This window comes from Carassius gibelio, chromosome A19 (assembly GCF_023724105.1).
Source record: "Carassius gibelio isolate Cgi1373 ecotype wild population from Czech Republic chromosome A19, carGib1.2-hapl.c, whole genome shotgun sequence".
In the NCBI taxonomy this organism is placed as follows: Eukaryota; Metazoa; Chordata; class Actinopteri; order Cypriniformes; family Cyprinidae; genus Carassius; species Carassius gibelio.
Window position 1 is genome coordinate 21,966,793 of NC_068389.1, and position 23,491 is coordinate 21,990,283.

The 23,491-nt window shown below is 35.4% G+C and overlaps 1 protein-coding gene across 4 annotated transcripts in view; it reads right to left on the bottom strand.

Moving 5' to 3' along the window:
* LOC127935589 (chromosomal protein D1) overlaps nt 1-18,649 on the bottom strand; it is a 36,121-nt gene extending 17,472 nt beyond the window's left edge. Inside the window, exons 1-3 of one of the 4 annotated variants that reach the window (XR_008148128.1) lie at nt 18,179-18,649; nt 7,057-7,099; nt 1,122-1,193 (exon numbers count right to left, since the gene is read on the bottom strand). The gene's annotated coding sequence lies outside the window, so the exon portion shown is untranslated. Of the gene's footprint in view, nt 1-1,116; nt 1,194-7,056; nt 7,100-18,178 lie in introns of all 4 variants that reach the window. The other 3 variants (XR_008148127.1, XM_052533595.1, XM_052533596.1) reach the window with 3 other exon arrangements.
* Nucleotides 18,650-23,491: the final 4,842 nt, after the last annotated feature.

Here is a 23,491-nt window from a genome sequence, read left to right on the forward strand (position 1 = left end):
GCGCACAATGTGAAAAACATTCAAAGTTTATCACATACTTTTAAGTTCAATTTAGGACCAGTTAACAAACTCTCTCTCTCCATCTCTCTTTTACTCACTCATTTATATTTGATCTCTTTTTACCTTTTATTTCTTCTTTCATTCTTCCTCTATTCTCCACCTCACCCAAATCCATGTCCCTCCCCACAAGCCTGTGTGTCTCTCTGCATATACCTTATTCAAAAAGCCAGCGAATGGCAGGTTGCTATGGGAACTCGCTGCTTGGCAACTTGCTGGCTTGGCGACGTGCCCATCGGTTGCCAGGGCATTGTCAGTGGCATCTAAGTGCTGTGCCAGCTGTGTGCGTCTGGATCCGGATCTATAATGTGTTCAGTTTGCTTGTGAGCTTAACTGTAAATTATATATGTAAGGGGGGATATGCATGTAAACTAAATTATGGCTTTGCTAAAATTAATATGATGCTGAAAAAAGTATTCATAAAAATCCATAACTGTGACATCGAAAGTGGAAGTGTTTTATATGTTTTTTGTCAAACGAAGACAGAGTTGCATGCGGTGATTCTCATGAAACCATGTCAAAAACATGTCCAGGTCATAATTTACACCAAAATCAACAGAAAGAAATATAGAGAGTAGTACATTTTGTATAGAAATATAAGCAAATTGCTTTGATTATTAAAGATATTTTGCACAATTACATTATTTTCATTAATTTACATGCCAAAAAAAGTCTTAAGTAGGAAAAAATATTTTATTTCAGTTATACATCATGGTATTATTCATGGAACTGCCTTTAATTTATGGAATAAAAATATTTGTATTGCAGCACAGTATTAGAGTAATTAAAAGCATCATTACTGAGAATGTCGAACATCCTAAAACATTTGGGAGGGGGTGTTTAATTGTCATGAGAATGTCATAAGAACAAAAATAGGATTAATTTTCTTTATGAAAAATATTATTCTTCCCCTTCGATTTTGTGGCGAAATATGTTTTCATGTCTCAACAGGATTCATCTCTCCAATATTTGAATGATTAAAGAAACATATGTTCCAATGTTTGAGAGACATCAAGATATAAAAGCAAAGAAAGAGAAAGAAGGTGATTTTATTATTACCGTACATGCAGAAATTCTTTCCATCATTCTGGTTTTGGGGAAGGAGAAATTATGATGATCCCAAAATTAGAGGGGTTCTGAAATGACACATTACAGCAACAGATCGATCAATATGTCTAAAATGTTTATCAATGTTCACAAACTGTGGACGTTCTGTGCAGCAGAACTAACTGTAGATGCTATTATCAATGTACATTGTCAGGTAACACTTCCAGTGTGTATAAGTGCTCTAATGTAGAGAGACATAATCGGCAAGGTCCACGTCTGTTGATAAAAAAGTGTATAGGTTAAGAGCTGCACTTATCCTGAATTAATAAAAACACCTATATGCCACACAAACACTACTCATTCTTACACTGAACAATACAAGCTAATAAATTCAGACTCAGATATAATTCAGATATATTTGATAGTAGGAGCAAAAAAAAATCTACGTACATCTTGGCTGCATGAATAAAACAACACAAAAAAGACAAGCAAAATCTGAAAATGAAAAATGGATATCTGTCATTAAAATCTAAAGCACATTTCACAATACAAAAAAAACTTTTAAACGTTTACAAAGAGTAGCTTTAAAAACTCCACAGTAAGCAAGCCAAAGGTGACAGTGATGAGGAAAAAAACTCCTGAAGATGTACAGTATGTAGAGAAAAGGCAATGTACAGAAGACACATTTTTTTATAATGTTTGTACCGTAAAAATACACTGAAAACATTATTGAAATGAGTCTGTGTGATGAGCGCTGTAATGTGTTGAAAGGTCATGACCAGTTTTTCATTGTTAAAGGGATAGTTCACCCAAAAATGAAAATTAGAACATGATTTACTCACTCTCAGGGCATCTTAGGCGTTTCTGACATTCCTCTTTCAGACGAATCCAATCGGAGTTATATAAAGAATTGTCCTGGCTCTTCTAAGCTGTATAATGTCAGTGAATGGCGCCCGTGTTTTTGAAGCCGAATACAGTGCATCTATCCATCATAAAACTACTCCACACGTGGTGTTAATAAAGGACTTCTGAAGCAAAACCATGTGTTACAGTGTTAAAAAAAAAAAAATAATAATAATAATTTATAAACCGTAATCTCCAGCTTCCGGTTGCTCAAGCAGGCGTGTTCAGGAAAATTAATTCTCCTCTTGCCTAATAATGAAATCCTCTGACATTTTTGCTTTCTCATCGGTGCTTGCACGTTCGTCACTCTCTCCCCCGGAGCTTACGCTGTGCCTTCCGCTGCGCCTATGTCATACGATTGAGTGTCTTGTTGTGAATGATCTGCTTGAGCAACTGGAAGCTTTTCTTTTTTCTTACATTAACACATGGTTTCGCTTCAGAAGTCCTTTATTAACACCCTGGAACCGTGTGGAGTAGTTTTATGATAGATGGATGCACTTTTTCAGTTTCAAAAACGGGCACCATTCACTGCCTTTATACAGCTTGGAAGAGCCAGGACATTTTTTAATATAACAGCGGCTGGGTTCATCTGAAAGAGGAATGTCAGATATGATGCCCTGAGGGTGACTAAATCATGGGCTAATTTTCATTTATGGGTGAACAATACCTTTAAAGAATGTTTTTATAAAGTTCACACAGGGCACTACACTTATAAACCCCAAATATTCTATTAATAATTTTTTACAGATTCATTAAGCAGTACTATTACATTGTGGCGGGGGAGGCGTGGTTTAGCGAAGTCTGCAACGGGAGAGCGAGTGAAGAGACGAGCGGCGGTAAGTGGTTCAGGTGAGAAATTATTAACAGCTGGATCTCGTTGCAGTGATTGGCGTGGGGAACCAGTATTTAAGCAGCGCGACAGCTGGCAGAAGAGGAGAGAGACGGGGACTCGTGAGCGCAGGAAGCTGGAGAGCGATCGAGCAAATCAGACGCAGTATTCGTGGCCGAAGTGCTGTTAGAGAGTGCGCGCACCTGCCGCGCTTGTTTGTTTATTTGTTTTGGTTTTGGAATAAAGCCTCTCACGAGCCCCGTACGCCGACTCTGGTCTCCTTCCTCTACTCTGATTGAACTTTCATTACATACATTTTTCCCCATTTAATTTTTAAAAACCTCAAGTAATTGCATCATGTAACTTTTATTTACACCATGGTACTAAACGATTACCATATTTATGTACCATGCTATTTAGATGGTCCTCCAAGACATTTCAACATTTCCATGGCATTTTAATTATGAAAAATTTACAATTAAATAATAGAAATCCATTATAGCTTGTTTAAATAATAATCTATCACCCTGAAAAAAAATACCAATCAATTTAATAAATAAAATAAATTAGGGCTGGTAATTTAACCTGTTAATTAGATTTATGGAGAAAAACAACGCAAAGTAAAGACAAATCAGAACTGTTCATCCCCGAGCAACCCACAGTGGCATTTCATTTCTTAATCCACATTTTGAATGAATTGGGTGAATCATTTGGCGCGTTGAACCAGTGGCCATAGTCACGTAGGCTTTGATGTGGCGCTGCACAGGCCGACCGGTGTATGACATCAAAGTACCGTGAGCGATTCAAAAGCACAAGGAGTCGTCTGTTCTCTAAAGCTCTCACGGTTCTTTGATGTCACACACCGATTGGTCTGATGGTGAAGATCCACTTCAAGTCAAACAAGCCTAATGATTCAATGAACCATTCATAAAGAACCATTTACTTCACTCCTGAATGAATCAGCCAATTGAACGAATCAAACGAATGAATAGATGACTCGATGACTTAATCATTAAGACATTTACCATCACCTACTGGCAGTTTTTGTTTATTATTTAGAGTATCATTTCATTAAAGAAATAATTTCATATTTTCATAGAAATAATAGTAAAAGTAAGAAAATAAATTATTAAAGTTATAGTTCACCCAACCAAAAATGACAATTCTGTCATCATTTATTCACATGGTCCAAAAGAGTATGTAATAAATTTGATCAAACAAAATATTTATTTCTGAACCTACTTTTTGTAATATCTGTTTGATGCTTTGCACAACAGTGACTTTAAATGATTTTAATTTCTCCAAATTTGATGTGCGATTAATTAGATTAATTAATCACCACATCATGTGATTATTTAGATTTAAAAAAAAAAAAAAAAGATCACACATTTTTTTTTATCACAAAACCAGTCTTAAGTCGCTGGGGTATTTTTTAGCAATAAAATGATTGATTTTTCTTTTATGCCAAAAATCATTAGGATATTAATTAAAGATCAAGATGCATGGAGATATTTAGCTAATTTTCTACCGTAAATATATAAAAAAGTAATTTTTAAATAGTAATATGCATTGCTAAGAATTCATTTGGACAATTTAAAGGCGATTTTTCGCAGTATTCCTATTCAGATCCTAATAAACCATATCAATGGATAATGGATATCAAAGAAAGTTTATTTAATCAGCTTTCATATAATGTATAAATCTCAATTTCAAAAAATTGACACTTAAGACTTTAGTTTTGTGGTTCGGGGTCACAAATATTCTTTCAAAATGCCATTTTATTTCTATAGTAAAACGAGCGTTCTTCTTATAAAGAGGCTCTTCAGAGATTTTCACTTGTCAGGTCCTCCTCAATTCATTCTTTCAGGACAGTGATCAATATGCCATATTTGCCTCCAGTCTACATCTTTACACCGCCTGATGGAGGAACCTGGAGCGAGTGTGTGTCTTCAAACTCTTTCCACTCTCTACACTGCCATTTTGCTGCTTTTTAAATTTAAAAGTATGTTTAAGGACAATTGTAATTAATAATAAAAACTTTTGGTCCAACTTTATATTAAGTGTCCTTTCCCTATCCCACCACAATAGCTGCAAAAGTGTTTTGAAATACAATATGAACACAATACGTACATTGTACTTATGTTTTGATGTAGGCACATAATAGTTAAGGCTTTTTATCACCAATCTTTTTATTTGAGTTTTTATAGCGATGTGCTTTAAAGAAGTGACTTGTTTATGGCGTGCAAGGCTGAATGTGTGTTGGCAGTGGTCTGAGCAGTCTGTGTGTCCTTGTGTTTGCACAATGTAGCAGAGGGCGGAGAACTAAATCAATAAGAAACAAATGAATTCAGATCAATAATGAGTCGAGTGATGGATAAAGGGAATGAAGGAGAGAAAGACTGACAGAGGGCAAGAGAAAACGGGAGAGAGGGAGAAAACGTTCAAAGAGCCTCTTAGACTCTCTAATGCAATGTAAAGAACATTTAGACTAGACTTCTGAATCTGCTTCACAAGTATTTATATTTCATAATAACAACTACCTAAATTTGTAATTTTTGGAATACATTTATTTCTCCAAAAACTAGGTAAAGGAAATGCCAGGATCTGCAGGTTATTCTTTTTGGTCTCATCCTTAAAAGAATTCACCATGGTAACCATAATTTTCCACAAAAATGCCCTAGCAACAACAGTTATCATTAGTACTGTAAAGCATATCCATAAAAAATGGAGACTGTGGCAGCAACATGGGATTTAAGATGGTATTACCATGGCACTTTGATATTACAGTACTGAATTGTCAGTCTATATTCATAAATAAATTCAGCATTTCAGTAAATACTATGGTACATAAAAAAAAAAATTATATATATATATATATATATATATATATATATATATATATATATATATATACTGTATATAAACAGTGGCTCTTAAGATGATTTCTTTACTCCACTCTTTCAGTTATTGTGCAGCTTAACATTTTTGTTAAAACCATGACTTGATTCTTTGATGAATAGAAAGTTCAAAAGAACAGCATTGCTTTGAAACAGAAATCTTTTGTAACAATTAATTTGACCAATTTAATGTGTCCTTGCTGAATAAAAGTAGTAACTTTTGAATGGCACTGGATTTTAGAACATGGGAATTTAACATCAAAAGGACTCATATTATGCTTTATAAATGCTGAAATCCTCATAAAACCACAAAGCCCAAGTCCACATCTGCTTCACTCCCTATCCTCTTTTACACCCATCACTTAACAAAACCACCGTATCTGTTTGAGAAGATCACCACAGACTCTTAAACATGATTTCAGTCTTGTTCATGTCATCACACAGTCAGCCATAAAAAACTTATATAAGTCTCAATTTAGCTTAATGCAAGTCACTATCCGAGGCATTTACATCAAGGTACATTGTATGTATTTTCCCATGAACTCGGATGAAGGGAATGAATGGATCGCTCAAAAAGCCTGGTCACATATCAAGTGATAATTCACTCATTTATTTATTTATTTTCTTGCCACGTTAAGTGAGTGTGTGTGTGTGTTCACGAGGACATTAAAGGAGGGAGGCAGAAAAGGATGAAGGACTGGAAATCTATAGTAATTGAACTATTTTGAAATCAACATTCAGTTAAACGAGTGACTCATGCAGAGGAGGGCGAAAGAAAGAGAGAACAATGCAGCATGAAGAGAGACACAAGAAAAAGGACAAGTGTATAGTGAAGGCAGATTTGGTAGCAGCCTGCATTTTTAAATGTCTTAGAGCCTTAAACCTAAACTTAGTTATACTTACAACTAATTCATCTTCTTTGTATGTTTGTCTTATTTCTATGGCATTTCCATGTTTTGTGCTCTTAGACTGCTGTACCATTGAACATTTGTAGTATCCACTGTTTTGAATCCACTACAAGTTACAAATTACAGCTACAGTGTGGTGTATACTTGACCTCAACACCTAACCCGTCTGATCAATAATCAGCATAATAATTCATGGATATAGTCAACATGTTAATAGCATACAATTCCCACTTCAACATCTCTTATAAAACTGTCATGAATACTTCCGTTTTCCACAGAGTAGAGTAGATAGATAGGACTGTAAACAATAATCTAACTGGTAGATAAATTTTAAAAAATCACTAAAAAGTATTTGTTAAAAATAACTACAAAGAGATTTTTTATTTTTCCCATCTTGATCACACACTTTACTTACTTTATGTAACTGGCATTTCTTCCAGCTGAATAAGAACTGAGATCTGGGGAAAAAAAAGAAAGTAGGGAGAGAAAAAAAGTGTAATATAAAGATCTGACTCATATATCAACTCAAGGTCCATTAAATGTACATTCAAGCCATTCAGTCACAAGTCTCAAAACTAAATACACAAAGAAAGTGTGGAACTGATTCAGTGCCATCATGAATGGATGATTTCTATTACAATTAAGCATCTTGAATTGAAATCAAAGACATGTCTGGATATGTCCCTCCAAAGGGACAAGGAATGCAAAGGGATATAACATTACGGAAACTTTCCATGGGAAGTTAAGCTCGAGAATTTTGAAAATATTAAAATCTGGGAACTTAATGGGAATTTACTGGAATTCATTTGAAATTTAGGCTGTTTAAAAGTTTTTAAACTTGTCCAAAAAAATCTATTTTGATTTATTATATTTATAAGTAGAAATGAACTCTTTGACTGAACAACAACTACAAAAAACAAGAATGCTTAATAAACTAAACATATAATCATATTCTTTTAAACTAAATTTGCATTAAATCTGATCGTTTTAAATTATGCTGCAATATGTTTTTGTTTTTTTTACTTAACTTAAACTTTTCAAATGTACAATTTATTCCCAGTGATTCATATACTGTATATTCCATTAATTTCCATGGAAAGTTTACAACTTTGAAAATTACCATAATTTTGCGAACCTATTCAAAATAATGGTTATGGATGGATGCATGGATGGATGCATGGATGAAAGGACAGATGAATAGATGGAAAAAATGACAGAACAATAGAATGATACAATGACAGACAAACAGACATAGAGCCCCTCACAAAACTAACAATATTAAATGGTCCCCAACATCTGAAAGACACGTAAACTATGATTTGTAGGTTAAAAGCAGACTGTATTTACTCTAATGCTTGAATTAAATGTCTATGAGTGTCCCAGAGCTCTCTTGAAGGTCTGTTGAAAAGAATAACCATTCTTTAAAATACTTATTTTCTGTCACAAAGTCATCAAGATTTGGAATGACAGAAAAATGATGACGGAATTTACATTTTTGGCTGAACAATCCCATATTACAATAACAGAAAGTGTTCATGAAGCAGCCATAACAGAACGGCAGTTCCCCTTTAGACTGTTACACGAAACTGGCCAATCAAATCATAAGAGACAGATGTGCGGCCCAATTACTGCAGCCCTTTGAGAACAAGAGCTACATATCAGACATGACCAACAGTACCAGGCACTCTAATGCACCGATAACAGACACCGTCTCTGTCTCTCATGAGACACACAAACAAACACATGCACGTTTGCATGTAGATGAACATACCGGAGTATCTGCATTAGGATCCTCATATTCTATGCATGCATAAAGAGGACTCGTTCGCACAAATACAGTCTCTCTCCTGGTCTCGCTATCGCTCACACCCAACCCCCAGCACCTCAGGGTTTGAAATTCATGTGCGAAATAAAGAGAGAGAGAGAGAGAGAGAGAGAGAGAACACATGGGGTAACGCAGGAGGTTGGTGAAGGAAAGAGAGAGGAAAAGGGGGGAGGGGAGAATCGAGAAGGAAGACAGTGACATGTGAGGACAAAAGAGGGAAAAATAAAGTCAAAAATGAAAAAGGAAGCAAGACATCTAATGAAAGAGAGGGTCTTGTCAAAGATACAACTATGCCAGGGAATTCTCTGCATCAACCTGGAAAGATTCCAACACACACACACACACACACACACACACATGCGGACACATTCCAGCAAGCCACAGCTGTTAACCCTTACACAACAACTGTACTTCCATAATTACTGCTTCTCCAAAGAAACGTATGTTCAGACAGACCACTGTCACCCCCCGCTAGAAATTAAGTGCAGTATATTAGACACACTCTCAGCTCCGATCATCAGATCCTTCCTACACAGTGAAATGTCATCGCCTCTAACAGTGATATTCTCAATGTCATGACAACTCAAACACATATACGCACAGACAATAGAAAATTCTGACAATAATATCTCAAAGCTGTTTACACAGACACGCAGCATTCAGAATAATGGTCAAGGTTTTTCAATAACTTTCAATGAACGTTTCTACATTATATTTAGCAATGTTTCAGCAATGATTATATGCATGATCAAACTGATAGCAAGATTTGGTAGTTTTGTATCATCTCTGGAAAAAAAAACTATTTCACCAATTTATTATGATACATGTTTATATTTATTTATTTAATTATATATAATCAGTATAAATACATACAAACCACACTAATGGTAAGATAAAAAAATAAATATACCTAAATTAATGAACACTGTTTTTTTTTTTCTGCATCGCAGATGTTTATTGAAGAAATTGCCTGAATTAGATAACAGAAATTGTTCTTAAAGGAAACAATAGCTAAATAAATGATACTATTAATGGGTTAGTTGGTAATAAGGTCCCATTAGTTTACTTGAAATGAATGCATTAACTAACATTAACTAATAATGAGCAATATAATAAATTGATCTTTGTTCACATTAATCAAATTCATTTGTTCATTGTTCATTCATGTTTGCTCAGGTCAGTGGTTCCCAACCTTTTTCAACTCGAGGCCCACACAACCAAACACATATGTTTGCGCGACCCACTTCAAAAAAATTAACTGACCCCGCTATTGTTGGGTTAATAACTTAGTACTCAGAAGCTAGATTTTAAACTGTATTTATTGAATAAACATGGACAAAAAAAAAAAAACTATCGCGATTTTTTTTTTTTTGATCAATTTTGCAATTGTGACACACACCGATATGCTTTTACAGTCATAAATGCATTCAGGATTAATTTTAAACATATTTCCAAAAGAAAACCAATCAGAGCTTTATCAAAAAGTTGTAACATCTCTAGAACAGACATAAGTCAAAATTATCACTATAGTGAAGATGTAAAAAAATGTATAGACTTGTGGCAAAAAAAACAAAAAACCTGTATACAGGGACTTTTTTTTCTTTTTTGCCATGCATTCTTCATAGAGCTCATTAATTGTAGCGGTGCCTCAGGTGTTTGCAGTGTGTATACAGTATGTGTATGCGCTCAGCAGTGAGAGCGCATAAATATAACGCGAAAGCACATTAAAATAATGCATGAGTGCGAATCTCTCTGTTCGCAGCAGATTTCCTTTGCTCTGTCACAAAACCAGTCGTGCTTGCTCAGAAACACGCTGCTTTGCGAGGAGAGAGTGTGCACACTTAAAACGTGTCTCCTCTCACTTAAACTGCATCCTGTTCACTAACAAATTCACTCTATGCTCATGTGTTAGACATGAATTATTTTCGCACATTTTTATTTCTAGCCTTTTACCGCAGTGAGAACGCTCTGATCCGTCAACATTGGCTCAGAAAAAAGGCGCATCACAGACAGTGTGTGAACCTGGAGTTAGGCATATGCCCAGTCTCTGTTCTCGCGCTAGGCGCAATGCATTCTGACTGGATCAGATAGCATACTACGGGAGGTCAGGGCCACGGAAAACTGTGCTATAAAGCGATTTAGAAATCGCGCACGCTCAAATCGTGATTTTAGGACGTTTTCTTTTAATCGCACAGCCCTAGAATGGACTGCAAATGAACAGAAAATAATTGGCGGCCCACCTGCAATACCAGTGGGCCGCGGACCACAGGTTGAAAACCACTGGCTCAGGTAATACTAATGTAAACAATATTAACAAATACAATTTATTGTGTAAATCATTTTAATATAAGTATATGCTGAAATTAACATTAACTAGTGTAACATTAATATATGCTTTAAAAGTATGGTTAATTTTTGAGTTTTTTTATTTTATTTTATTTTAAATAATACCAAATATTATATTATATTATATTATATTATATTATATTATATTATTCATTCACATTAACATAAAATCACCTAGAGTCTAACCTGAGAGTAAAGCAGCAAATGTAAGCTAATATGTAAATCAGGTTGAGGGTATTTAATACAATAAGTGCTGATTCCAGCTCCAAACTTCCACTGCAAGCATAATGCATAGACTATAAACTAAAAGTGTATAAAAGTATTATTAAGTCTATAATTAATAACATTGCATTTGGCCATCATTCTAGACACATGCATTGCATGCATCAGATCTACATTACTGTATGTTTGTGTTAGTCAATTTGCAAACTTGCTTCTGTATTAATGCAGATTCAGTGATTCAGTTGTGAGTAACAGTGTGATCACACAACAAAGATACATTTCTATGAGCCTTCCTTTTGCTAAAGATGCATATTCAGTGTTTTTCAAAAATGCCTTGTGATCAAATTAGTGGGAACAGTGAACCTGATACTTCTAAACTGGTAAACAGCCCTTTAATTTTCAACCCATGTGTTCCAAATGCATTGTTTTATGCTACTGACTGGAAATCGTATCATTTAGTTAATTGAGACATCTGGCTGAATCACACGCCACTGTGAGTTTGTACCGAGCGTGTGTGCGTCTGAACGAAGAGCTATGTGCGGCCTCCCGAAACAATGTAGAGATGCAGGGGAGGATGGTATGAACACATGACCGAAAGATGAATTATGAGATCAGTGCAAGAATTACAAAAACAGCCAATGCTCTCAAAACATCTACATTTCTTCCCAAACTCCAAATACTGTTTTACAACCTACTTCTAATAAGAAATTGCATTTACATTGCCAGTGAACTGCATGACATTACAATGACATCTCACAGACACTTCCATTTAAAGTCTATCCCATGCACAATTTACAAGAACAGTAACAATTCTTGGATTCTTTATAAGAGATTAGCTTTGTATAAGTTAAAAGTAACACTGACGTACCGGTGTTCCCCTTGGGTTCCTTTCAAGCTTGGACAAGCACAGTAGACCTCATAATTCCCCATAGGGTTTTGTTTTAATCTTTCTTGAGGAATTCATTCTCCTGCATGCTGGTCGAGTGCTACTATGTTTAAAACGTATCCTGTGGCTATGTGGGAATTGAGATGTCAAAATATCTACCAATTTCTGACACTGACACCAGGCTCTTCTGCTACCTCTGCTTCGTTTTTGGAACACAAACTGCATATTTTCCTAAAGGATCTACTCTAAAGAAATTTCATACAGCAAACAACCAACAAGTTCAAGATGTGGGGGAATGTGGAAGTTAAAATACATGAATTTTCTTCTTCAATATTTTTTTCTTCAAAATATTTAGTTTTGATGTTCCAATACTACTGTATCTCTATCTCTACGTATCTCTTGCATATAGCTGTTAACTCAAAACGTCAAACAATTAAAAAAAATGAAACAGACTAAATTCATCATTAACTGTCCATCATTAACTGTCTACTCTAAATAAAGGTGTGTGCGCACCAAAAGTGAATTTAATTATTTGTGAGAGTAGATTACATAAAAATTCAATGCAAAGACAAATTTGCGAATCAGGCGACGCAGTTGCTGCAAACACGTGATATTTGCCTCCATCATGTCTTCCATGCAACTTGAAAAATTTTAACTCAAGCTGGAAATTTGCATGACGAGTTGCCAATCAGTGAAGAGCTTATTGACAAGTTCAGTTTGATATGTTGCTGTTGTTTTTGTTGATGTGCATGAAGGCACTCCTCATCACGCAATGTTTTATTCCCATGATTGATCTAAAAGCGCGATGTTAGTATTCTCTTTGCTTTTAGTGCTAACACCATTAGTGAGAACAAAATGTCTGTGACTAATTTTATTTTTCAACACTCAAAATGTTTGCAGAGGTTCTACAATTCTACCAACCATTGCTTGTTGTTTCACAAACAGACTAACTCTCTAACTGTGCTAATTGGTGCTAATAGTCAGTTCTCAAAACTATGTAACTGCATTTTTAGAATGGAACATCACAAATTACTAATACTAGGACTACTGCAATAAAACTTTAATAATTTATTTTGAACAATGCATCACCTATTTTGTAAATGTGCCTCATTATGGTTTCTCCAAAGCTTTGTTTAAACCATTTTTTGGCATTGTACTGTCAAGACAGCTAGAAAATAGACAATGATTGAACACTGAAATATGTTGCACATTTGTTGCTTAAATATTCACAGTTCATGCTTTCTAAGGCAATTCTTTCAAAGCATTTCCCATGGTATCAGGTCAAGAGTAAGTGAAAGTTCCTCACGAGATATTTCACTTTCACGTGTTTCATCTATCTCTTTTAACAGAAAAATCCAGCACAGTCCAGTGACTGGGGATATCCTGAGGTGCATGCAATCCATTACAGTATGGTATGTGGTTGAATTTCATCCATTATGAATGAGAAATACATGAGATGGAGAGAACGAGAAGGAGGGAGTAAAACAAGGAGCGGGAGAAAAAAACAGAGACAATGAAATGTTGAAAGGTTCCACAGACTGATCTGGACATGGAAAACTCAGACAAGGTAAGTTGTGACAGGATAAGTAAAGGAATGGTATATTGAATGTTGTGTTAAATATCTTTCAATGTTGCTTTATCAGCACGGGTAGGATGTTCAAATTACATTAAAGTAATGTTTTGATCGCACCAGAGAGTACTTCAACATACTTATTGCAGAATATTAATAATACTAAGAATTATTTATATATATATATATATATATATATATATATATATATATATATATATACACACACACACACATTTTTTTTTTTAATAAAAATATACCCACTTCAGTTTTAATCTTCACATTTATTTTAATGTCAGAAAATCTCAGTGTCAGGACAAGACTAAATTCTGAAGATACTAGGGTAGCAACAATTCATGTGTTTTCTTAATGTGCGATTGATTAATCTACCATTGCAAATCAAAGACTTTAGAATACCCAAGACGTGTCACTCGTATAGTTTGGAATGGGGAAATATGCAACGCTCAATATGGATGCTCTGCCTTCTGAGTAAAAGAGCCAATAGCTAACCTTCAAAGTCAGTCAATGTTCTGAGGCATGAGCTGAGGACTGCGCATGTGCACTGGCTGGACTAGCCTGAAAAAAGTTTTTAACACTATTTGAGCAAAAGGAACAACATTTATTTGACAGTTGTTGTCAGATTTCATTGTAAAATTTTAATTTAATCTTAAGCTTGGCAAACAGTTTTAGAGAATTTCATGTTTCCCCATTTCAAAGATGACTTACATTAAAGAGACTTTTTTGCAAATGCATTGATTTTGAAATATGAGTTTTAAATAGTTGTGTGTCAATAATCTATTCAAAATACATATTTTTTACGACAACATTAAAAATAACACATTATTAAAAAAAAAAAAAAAAATCCTATAACATATTCTTAACCAAACTTCACCTGCTCTCCAGAACTCTCTTCAGCTCTTACTGAAATCTGATTCTGAAGTAGAGTCTCATTTTTCATTTTCTGGCTAAGATACTTCAGAAGAAGTATTATAAAAAATTATGTAAATGAATATGTACAAGTTACTAAACTGAAAGGCTATTCAGTGTCCCAAGATGTATTAAATCATTCTGAAAGAATTATAAATGTATTTGAAGAAGCATTAAAGTTTCTATACACAGCTGATATGCACTAGCCACAGGGCTCTGACATGAACAAACAAGGGTAAGACTGATGAGGTTTCTGACCTTGATGTTAGAGACAAGGCTGATGCTAATTTACACACTGTTCTGTTACAGACAACCATGGGAAACATTCAACGATAGCAACTTTCATAGACTGATGAGCCTAAAACAAGGCCACGTGGTCTGCTACAATAAGAGACTCAAAAAAAAAAAAACAGAGGAAAATAGGTCTATACTTCATTGTAAGAATAAACCACTGTAATCGCAAAATATTTTTATTGTAAAAAATAATCTTAAATAAACCGAGATGTCCATACACATCGAGTGATTAAAAATATCTGAGGCTCAAATTCTAATTTAAACCTGGATTTTGAAAAATATTAAAGAAACATAGAATCAGCAATATTTCTACATAATCTATTTAATTAATCAAATTAGCAATACTGATCAGGTGAACTTCAAAATATCAGATCCTCAAAGAAAGAAGCAGATCCATGCTACACTTGAAATTCTGAAATAAGAAAATCGGACGGTTCACTTACATGTTGGATTTCAATAATTACTAGTATTATTTTAGCAACAAAGGAACTTTTTTTGGGAGGTAAAAATGTCAAATCATTCCTGTTGAAATGAATCAAGGTACGGTACATATTTATAATGACTGTGATTACATAGGCTTAATTTACACACATAAATTATACACCAGAGGACTTCTTCAGCCCCAATCCATAAATTTCAATTATCCTCCTGATCACAAGTTGAGCTCCAATAACAGTTACCACGGAAGCCTGGGTTATGTAACGTTACATAACAGACAGGCGGTATGAGTAATATTTCATAACACTAGAGACCCTGACTCCATGGCATCATCTCTCCTTTGCTCTTTTCTCTCACTTCATCTCTCTTCTGATGTTGAAATCAATGGCGTTATTTTCCGGAAAGTCCCCTTGATGGCCATCAATGGCTCTGTATCAAACGTAGCATGTCACTGAAGAGCGGCCGTGTGTTTTTTCCTCCGCCTCTTACCGTCTAGCACTAGACCAGACGCTTTCCTCATCCAAATTTTGATATCAAAGAGTCATTAAATTCACCCCCACCCTCGACTCCGCTCACCCTGATTTTTTTCTTCCCTCAGTCCCCTTGAGTGCTAACACGGTCAAGCCAGGGTCACGGCACAGATGCACGCCATCCACCAGCGGGCCATGGCTAGCAACCAATCACAGACAGCAGATGGCAAACCCACCATCAAGATGCTTTTCTGAAGATAATGGATTTTATATTGCTGCAGATTAATGAATATCAACAACGAGCTCTTTGTTAGATCAGACTTTATGAATATGAAAGCCAAACTGTAGATAGATAAATAGGAACAAAGAGCAGCAAGCATAACATTCAGACTACATTACTGAAAAATCATGCTCTTCATATTTCTTTTCACCCGTGATACCCCAGTGAATCATGACAGCAAAGTATAAACACGTTAAAACGGGAAACAGTCAAAAGGAATTATCTAATACTAAGTTCTTTTATTAGGCAACCTATTATGTCCTTGGGGATCAAAAATTATATTATCAGCATAACAACTTAAGTGAAAAGAACTGAAAAATTAGCATGGACTGACATAAATAAGACAACTGATCTTTGATACAAAAAGATTCACATAGTCAGTATCACTAATTTAATTACTTGATTAGAAATGATTCATTTTAAATGATTAATCTTATTTTTATTATGCTAATATATATGTTTTATCCTAAACAGTTAATTTTAAGTCATTATATTTAACATTTTTCTAAATCCTAATTAAATCCTAATTAAATTCTTAATTTATTATGATTTTTTTTTTTACAGAATAAAAATAAAAAAGACATCAACACTTCTACTTCAGGACATAAACACTATATTTTTAATGTGAACAATATTAATTAAATGTTACATAATTGCTGCTATAAAACACTACAACACTCTACAAACCAAGCAGGCTGTAAATTAGACCAACATATTTAATTAACTCATTTTGCAAATAGACTTTTAAAGTTAATAGTCAATTAAATATTACTGATGTTAGTTACTAATGCACAGTGCCTTATAAATAGTCTGTCCATAAAACCTAAACTGTACAAATATACAGTATACAGAATGTTCACATAAAATCAATTATACCTATTAAAGGGATTCTGATTAATTTATTCACCTCATGCCATTACAAAACATGTATCGCTTTCTTTATTCTGTGAAACTTGAAAAGAAGATAATTTGAGTTTTTGTCCATACAATGGAAGTCAGCATTCAACCAAAATGGTTTGGTTACCTGCATTTTCCACAGAAAAATGAAAGTGAAGGTGAGTAAATGATGCCAGAATTATCATTTTGGGGTTAACTATCCCTTTAATATGTATAGTTTTCCAATTAAAATTGCTTTAAGAGAACAATCTTATGAAAACCACAAGCACACACATATTTCATTGAAACCTCTCACCAATAAACACCTACACACAAACAAATGTTACACCTACCAGATCCAGGTGCACTGAGGACCAATGATGATCTAAAGCACAAACACCCGCTCTGTAAAAAATGTGGAGATGCCACAATACCCAGGATTATTCCAAGAGGAAATGGAGTCACTACAGCCAGAAAATAGACGGAGCAGTTGACTTTTTGTGCATTGCAACAATCTCTGATTTAATGCCTCAATGCACTGAGCAAACCCCTGGATGAGATGTGCACTTTACCACATGCGTCCACAAGCTTGCTCGCTCGCTGTTCGACAGTGCTTCCCATGATATATCACCCCAGCGTTAGCAACAAGAATGGTTGAAATACTTTTCCGAACTCAAAGACCCAGTGTGCCTTTTCACCTAGTGCTAACTGTACAAGTCAACTATAGCACACATACAGGCCATTGTCTCGGATTCCCCGGAGCTCGCGGACGACCGGATGGATGGACAGTTGTGGGGGTTCCCGGATGAAAGGATGATGGACAGAGGAAGTTAGGGGCATACTGGGAAGAGCAAGCACGACAGAAACTGGGAAAAAGAACGACCCCCACAATTCCAAATCACAGTTCGCCTTCCTGCATGTTCAAGCATGCATGGTGGCACACACACACACACACACACACACACACACTCACGACACACACATGCACACGCAGAATCACTTACGGACAAATCCTACCATGCAAACTGAAACGATATTTGCAGCACAAGCATTAGACAAGAAAAAGTGCAGGAATGAAGAATCCGTTTTCAACACACATCTCACACATTCTTTGATTCTGTCCTCCGCCGATGCCTGAATGCTGCACATCCCCGATATCAGCCCGCAAAATGTGAAACGAGACATTCCAGAGTGAACTACTGGTTTTCAGTAAGATTAAAAATGCAGGAGACAAAAATAGATTAAAAAGAAAGGGAAAAGAAGTGTTGTTTGAATGTGATTTCAAAAAGTGAACAAGAAATAGTAGTAACAGATAGTTGAAGTTGAAAGATAGGGATGGACAGAAAGAGATGGTCACAAATTAAAAAGAGAACTAGTGGGTTTAAACAGAAAGACGAGAGTACCAGTCTGGTCGATCCTCCTCCTTTTCCCGCGGTTTCGTGATCCCACGTTTGGCTCTTTCTCTCGTTGCTCCGGATCCTTCCTCCTCTCCGCTATCCCAGTCACTTCTCTCCTCTTAGCGTTTTTTTCCTCCTACCCATCCCATTTCCTACTGTTCATTAAGCACTCTGAACTGCTTACACATTATGAACGCGAAAATTTGTTGGATTGAGCTGGCAAATTATTTAACGGGAAAAAAAAAAAGAATGTAGGTGAAATGCAAAGGAGAGCGAACGGTGATCAGACACCGAGACAAGTAAGAAAAGGAGCTGTTTAAGGGGCCTGTTTTTTTTTAGGGAGGCACGCAGAGGGGTGGGGGACCATTGGAAAGGCTGTGAGTGTTTCTCCGTCCAGGAGGGAGGAACACGGATGAAGCTGCCAGGCTGCAAGGATGAGAAGAGAAGCACTGCAGCCGGCGGAGAGAGAGGAAAAGAGAGCGAGATTGTAAGGGCGCATGTGTATGCAAGCGACCGCATGAGGAGGTGGGAGGAGAGAGAATGACAGAGAGGGAACGACAGATAGAAAAGAGAGGCTAAGGGGTTCACGGGAGGGAGGGAAGAAGGAGGAGTGAGCCGTAGCCGAGAGTTCAGGGGAGGGGGCCGGAATAGTTTTTTTTTTTGTCCTCTGCTCTCATCTCCCGGCGTTCGATTTTCTTTCATTTACTCTTTTGAGAGTGCATGTTTTTTTTTGTGTTTTTTTTTTTTTTTTAATCTCACCTTCTTTATGCAAAAATCTGTGGCTGAAAAAAAGAAGAGGAGGATATTCCAGACTGCGCTTTAACATTCCGCTCTCTGTCTCCCAGGTCATTTTCTCCACATGCACTTGAACTCCAAATCCTGTCTGCCGGCCCCTCCCCCCCGACCTCTGTGACTTGCTCTCCTTCGCTTCTTCTGATGGAGGCTTGAAATAGTGCTCGCAGGCTGTAAGTGAGAGTGAGAGGGAGGGGAGGACGAGGGGGACAGAAAGGGAGAGAGACATGGGGGGAAGGGGAGAAGGTTTACACGAACAGACTCTGTGCAGAAAGTGTGTAGAAAATGAGAGAAAGAAACCTCGTGCACATATGTGTGTTCAGTGACTCTGAATCTCAGAAATCACAATGAGCAGCACAAAACATTAATTCTTGGAACCATTCTGAACAGGGGCATCTATTGTCTTCGAGGAGCCACCAGTGGCAGTCCCGGCACACTTGAAACCCTAGGCCAGATAAGATTGTATGAACATGAGGAAACACTTTTTTTATAACTTAGTAACTCTCTACATAAGTGCAAGTATTTTCTAAATAAACAGCAACTGAATTGTTCTTCAAGCATTTTCATAGTATGAAAAACAAATTCTATAATAATTCCACCGGACAACGTTTTGAAGAGTAATGACTGATGTCAGTTAAGTGCAAATTAACTTATTATTAAAACTTACTTAAAACTTTAACTAGAACATTATTAAAATATTAAATTCACTAAAATTATTTTGCTTTACTTGAAATAGAACATGAACTTTAATAAAAGAAAATATAAAAATAAATATATTTTAATTTCAGCTAGTTGCCAAAGCCTCATATCACACTTTCTTTTAAGTTTATCCTTAAAGCTGCAGTCCATAAATATCCAAAATCTATATTTGAGAAAGTACATACCCAGCCAGTGTTCGAAACTAACGCGTTACTTTAGCCCGATCCATAATTTGAGTGGTTCGGTTAGGTTTTCGCGGGAATTCTAGCATTTAGCAGCGTCATTAAGTCACGTCTGTAAACATAAAGAAGTTGTCCTGGCTACTAGGCTTTTACATATGAGGATCCTGCAGGTGGCGGATCATTTAATTATAGCCAATTCCACAGTAGCTTGAATAATTAAATGTCAAAAAATATTTTTTATGGCGGACTGTATTCAAGAAAGATTATATGAAACACATGTGATTTCATTTAAATGATATTCCAGTTTTAAATGTGCTTCTGATTACAGACAGCCTGGGTTTACACAAGATGTGTATTTTAAAGGCAACCAGTTCGATAATTTGCATTTTGGGTTAAAATAATTTCTTATGAAATTCAAATGATGTGACAATTAAGAGATTAAGGTTAGACTGTACAGGAATTGAAATCTATATGCTTGTTCACACTAAACTCAGTCACACAGTGCTGATGTTGTTAACATTAATCATTTGAGAATAAAGTATAAAAATAATAATAATTTGCAGGGTTTGATGTGATGTGAGGTAATCGATTGTGTTAATTAAATCACAATTGGTAGCGTGAGTTATTTTAATGTTTTTTTCCTCAGTTGGTCAGAACAAAGCATGGCAGACTTGTTACTTACTCGTTCAGATGACAATATATGGTGAAAATTCTTATTAGGGTCATATATTCCAAGACGTAGGCTAGAATCTGTGATTACTAAGTAAGGTGACTATCCACACCGGCGCGGTGACTGACAGCTACACATTCACCTCAGAACAGATTCATCCGCGATGATCACAACCCATGCATGGAATAGAATTCCGCAAGGAACTGCAATTCCTGGTTGTCGAACACAGGTGGCGACAAAGAGTCAACATTTATGGACTGCAGCTTTAAATAATAAAATTAATAAAAAACTGAAATAAAAGTGCAATATATATATATATATATATATATATATATAAAATACAACCAGAATATATAAATATATAAATTATTAAAATACAACCAGAAAACATAAAAATAAAAACGATTTAAAACATTAATAAAATCTATAATAATATATCATTGTCTAATTGTATTGACCACATTTTCACATGTTAAACGGTGGTTTTGTCCTAGCATTGTAGAAATCAGTTTTTACCTATAATAACCATGCAACCTAATTATCAAGAAATCAAATAGGCCTATTTTTTATTTTTTAGTTTTACTATTTTTAGTAATTAATTTATTGTTGCATTTGGAACCCATTTGATTAAAACAAAATCTGGTGAAGCTGATTTAAACTTCAGTAAAGGAAAAACAGTGTAAAGTTTTGGGTGCTCCAAGTATATAACTGTTTTTAAGTGTTTGGTGTTTAAAATTGTAACATCTTGCTTAAGGTACAGACCATGGGTACAGACGGGTAATAAAAAAAATATTTCACAGTTTAGGCAGATCAAGCACAAAACGGTAGCCTATAATGAAACCAAAAGTATCACTGGAGAATCCACCTATGCGATATCAAATAAACATTCAAAATCACATTTTGCGTATTGAAATATAAAACATTTTCACTTCATTATCAATGAAATATCACATAGATTTAAGACAATTACAAAACCATATCGAGTGTCAATTATAGTTATTATACAGAAAAAAAGGAAATCAATTCTAAAGTAACTTACATTTTATAAACCACGTTGCATTTTGCAGTTATTCAATTGAATAATGAGTTCAAGATTCAGTCCTATTGTTTCATTTCTGAATAAATCTGTTTTTGAACTAATCTTTTGAGAAAGTTATTCAATGACTCACTCGTCAAAACGTATCTGTAACGTGTGCTAAACACACACAAACAGGTGATACAAATAGTCCAAAATGTTCATTAAAGGAAATCATATCAAGACAATTACGTTTTTAACCATGTAAATAAATACCATTTATTGAGGTCTCAAGTTTATAAAGACCACAGTGAGCCCTCATTCAAGTATAGAACAACCTAATATATAAGTCAGGGAAAATGTAATGGTGATAAGTAACCCTGCTGCAACACCACTTTGCCCTTCAGCAAGACACGTAACCTCAAACTGCTCCAAGGGAATCATCCCTGTGATTAGTGAACTCTAATTCACTGTAGGTAACAAACAACTGCTAAACCACACATAACAGGTCCTGTTGTGTTTAAACTAAGCAGCAATATGTAATCCTGCTAATTGGGTGCTTGCTAAGGGTAATATTGCTAGTTCTCATATAAAACCTACTGTATCCTTACTGTATTTGATGTGAAATTCTGGTCCTTTAAATGATCAGCTTATTTAAAACCTTACACAATCTGCTTCATGCCTTCTGCTCTCTGACTGATAAATCATTCTTTCTTTCCAAGTAAAAGGTAAAATTGTTATACAGTACAGATATAACGTTTTATTGTATTTTAAGATAAACATCTACTTGACTGATTGAATTTAGGTTCATTTGATTATCCAAACATTTTTCAGAGAAAAAAAAATCTGAATGTAATATATACTATATATTATCTTACCATGGGCAAACAGCATTTATATATTCTTTAGATCGAAGGAAAACCTGAGTTTAAAGTGATAGTTCACTCCAAAATTAAAGTTCTGTCACCATTTACTCACACTCGTGTCAATTCAAACTTGTATGACTCTCTTCTGTGGAACACACACATTTTAAAGATCAGTAAATTTCATGGGCGGTTAAAATGTACTGTATTCCTTGTCTTTTTTTAATTGTGTGTGTGTGGGGTGGGGTCAGTAAACGTTAACATAATTTTCAATACTATTCCTATTAACTATTCCTTGAGTGTCTTAAGCAAGAGCTCAGCAGGGACGGCTCATGGCTTAGTCCTTGTGAGGATCAAACCACCAACCTTCTCGTTACTTGTTCATTATCTATTAACCACAACAGCATAATATAGCTCTAAAAAGCTCTCTGACAATAGCAATATATTATGGGTTTCAAAGTTTTGTTTCCTCCACCAGCAGCCAGGTGCATCACTATAGTGCTGATAAAGCTTCACTTTTTTCATTTCATAATGCTACCTATCTTTTGTTGCCTTTATACTCATTTTCTCAGCTCTTCTACTTCCCCCACTGGTCTCCAAACAAACCAGTCACAGTGACAGAACTGCAAACAGAGGTGAGCTGATGCAATAGAAGACCCATGTCCAGAAAGACTGCCTCTCCTGCTCGAGATATTCTACTCAGAAATCAAGCCATGCAAATCTGAAACCAATATCAGTAACTATATTGGAAATCGTATCCTTTAACTACAGCATGGCCTCATTTGTATTTGTGTCTATCATGGCGGCCAATAAAGTGGTTCTGGTCCGTGTCCACTCAGTGCAGCTGGTGTGAGCAGATTTTCAGCGCCCTCTGCTGGTTGATGGTGAATGTCTGTTCCCCTTCATTAGTCAACATTACTTCATACAACATATTAATTAATGCAATTACATTTGAGATAGCTGAGCTGTATAATTTAAGTCTGGGAAATTAAACCAAACAATAATTATAAATATTTTACTAATTATAAATATGTATTAAAGACCACTTTTAACTGATGAAATGCTTAAAGTACAACCAAAAAGATTATATGCACACTC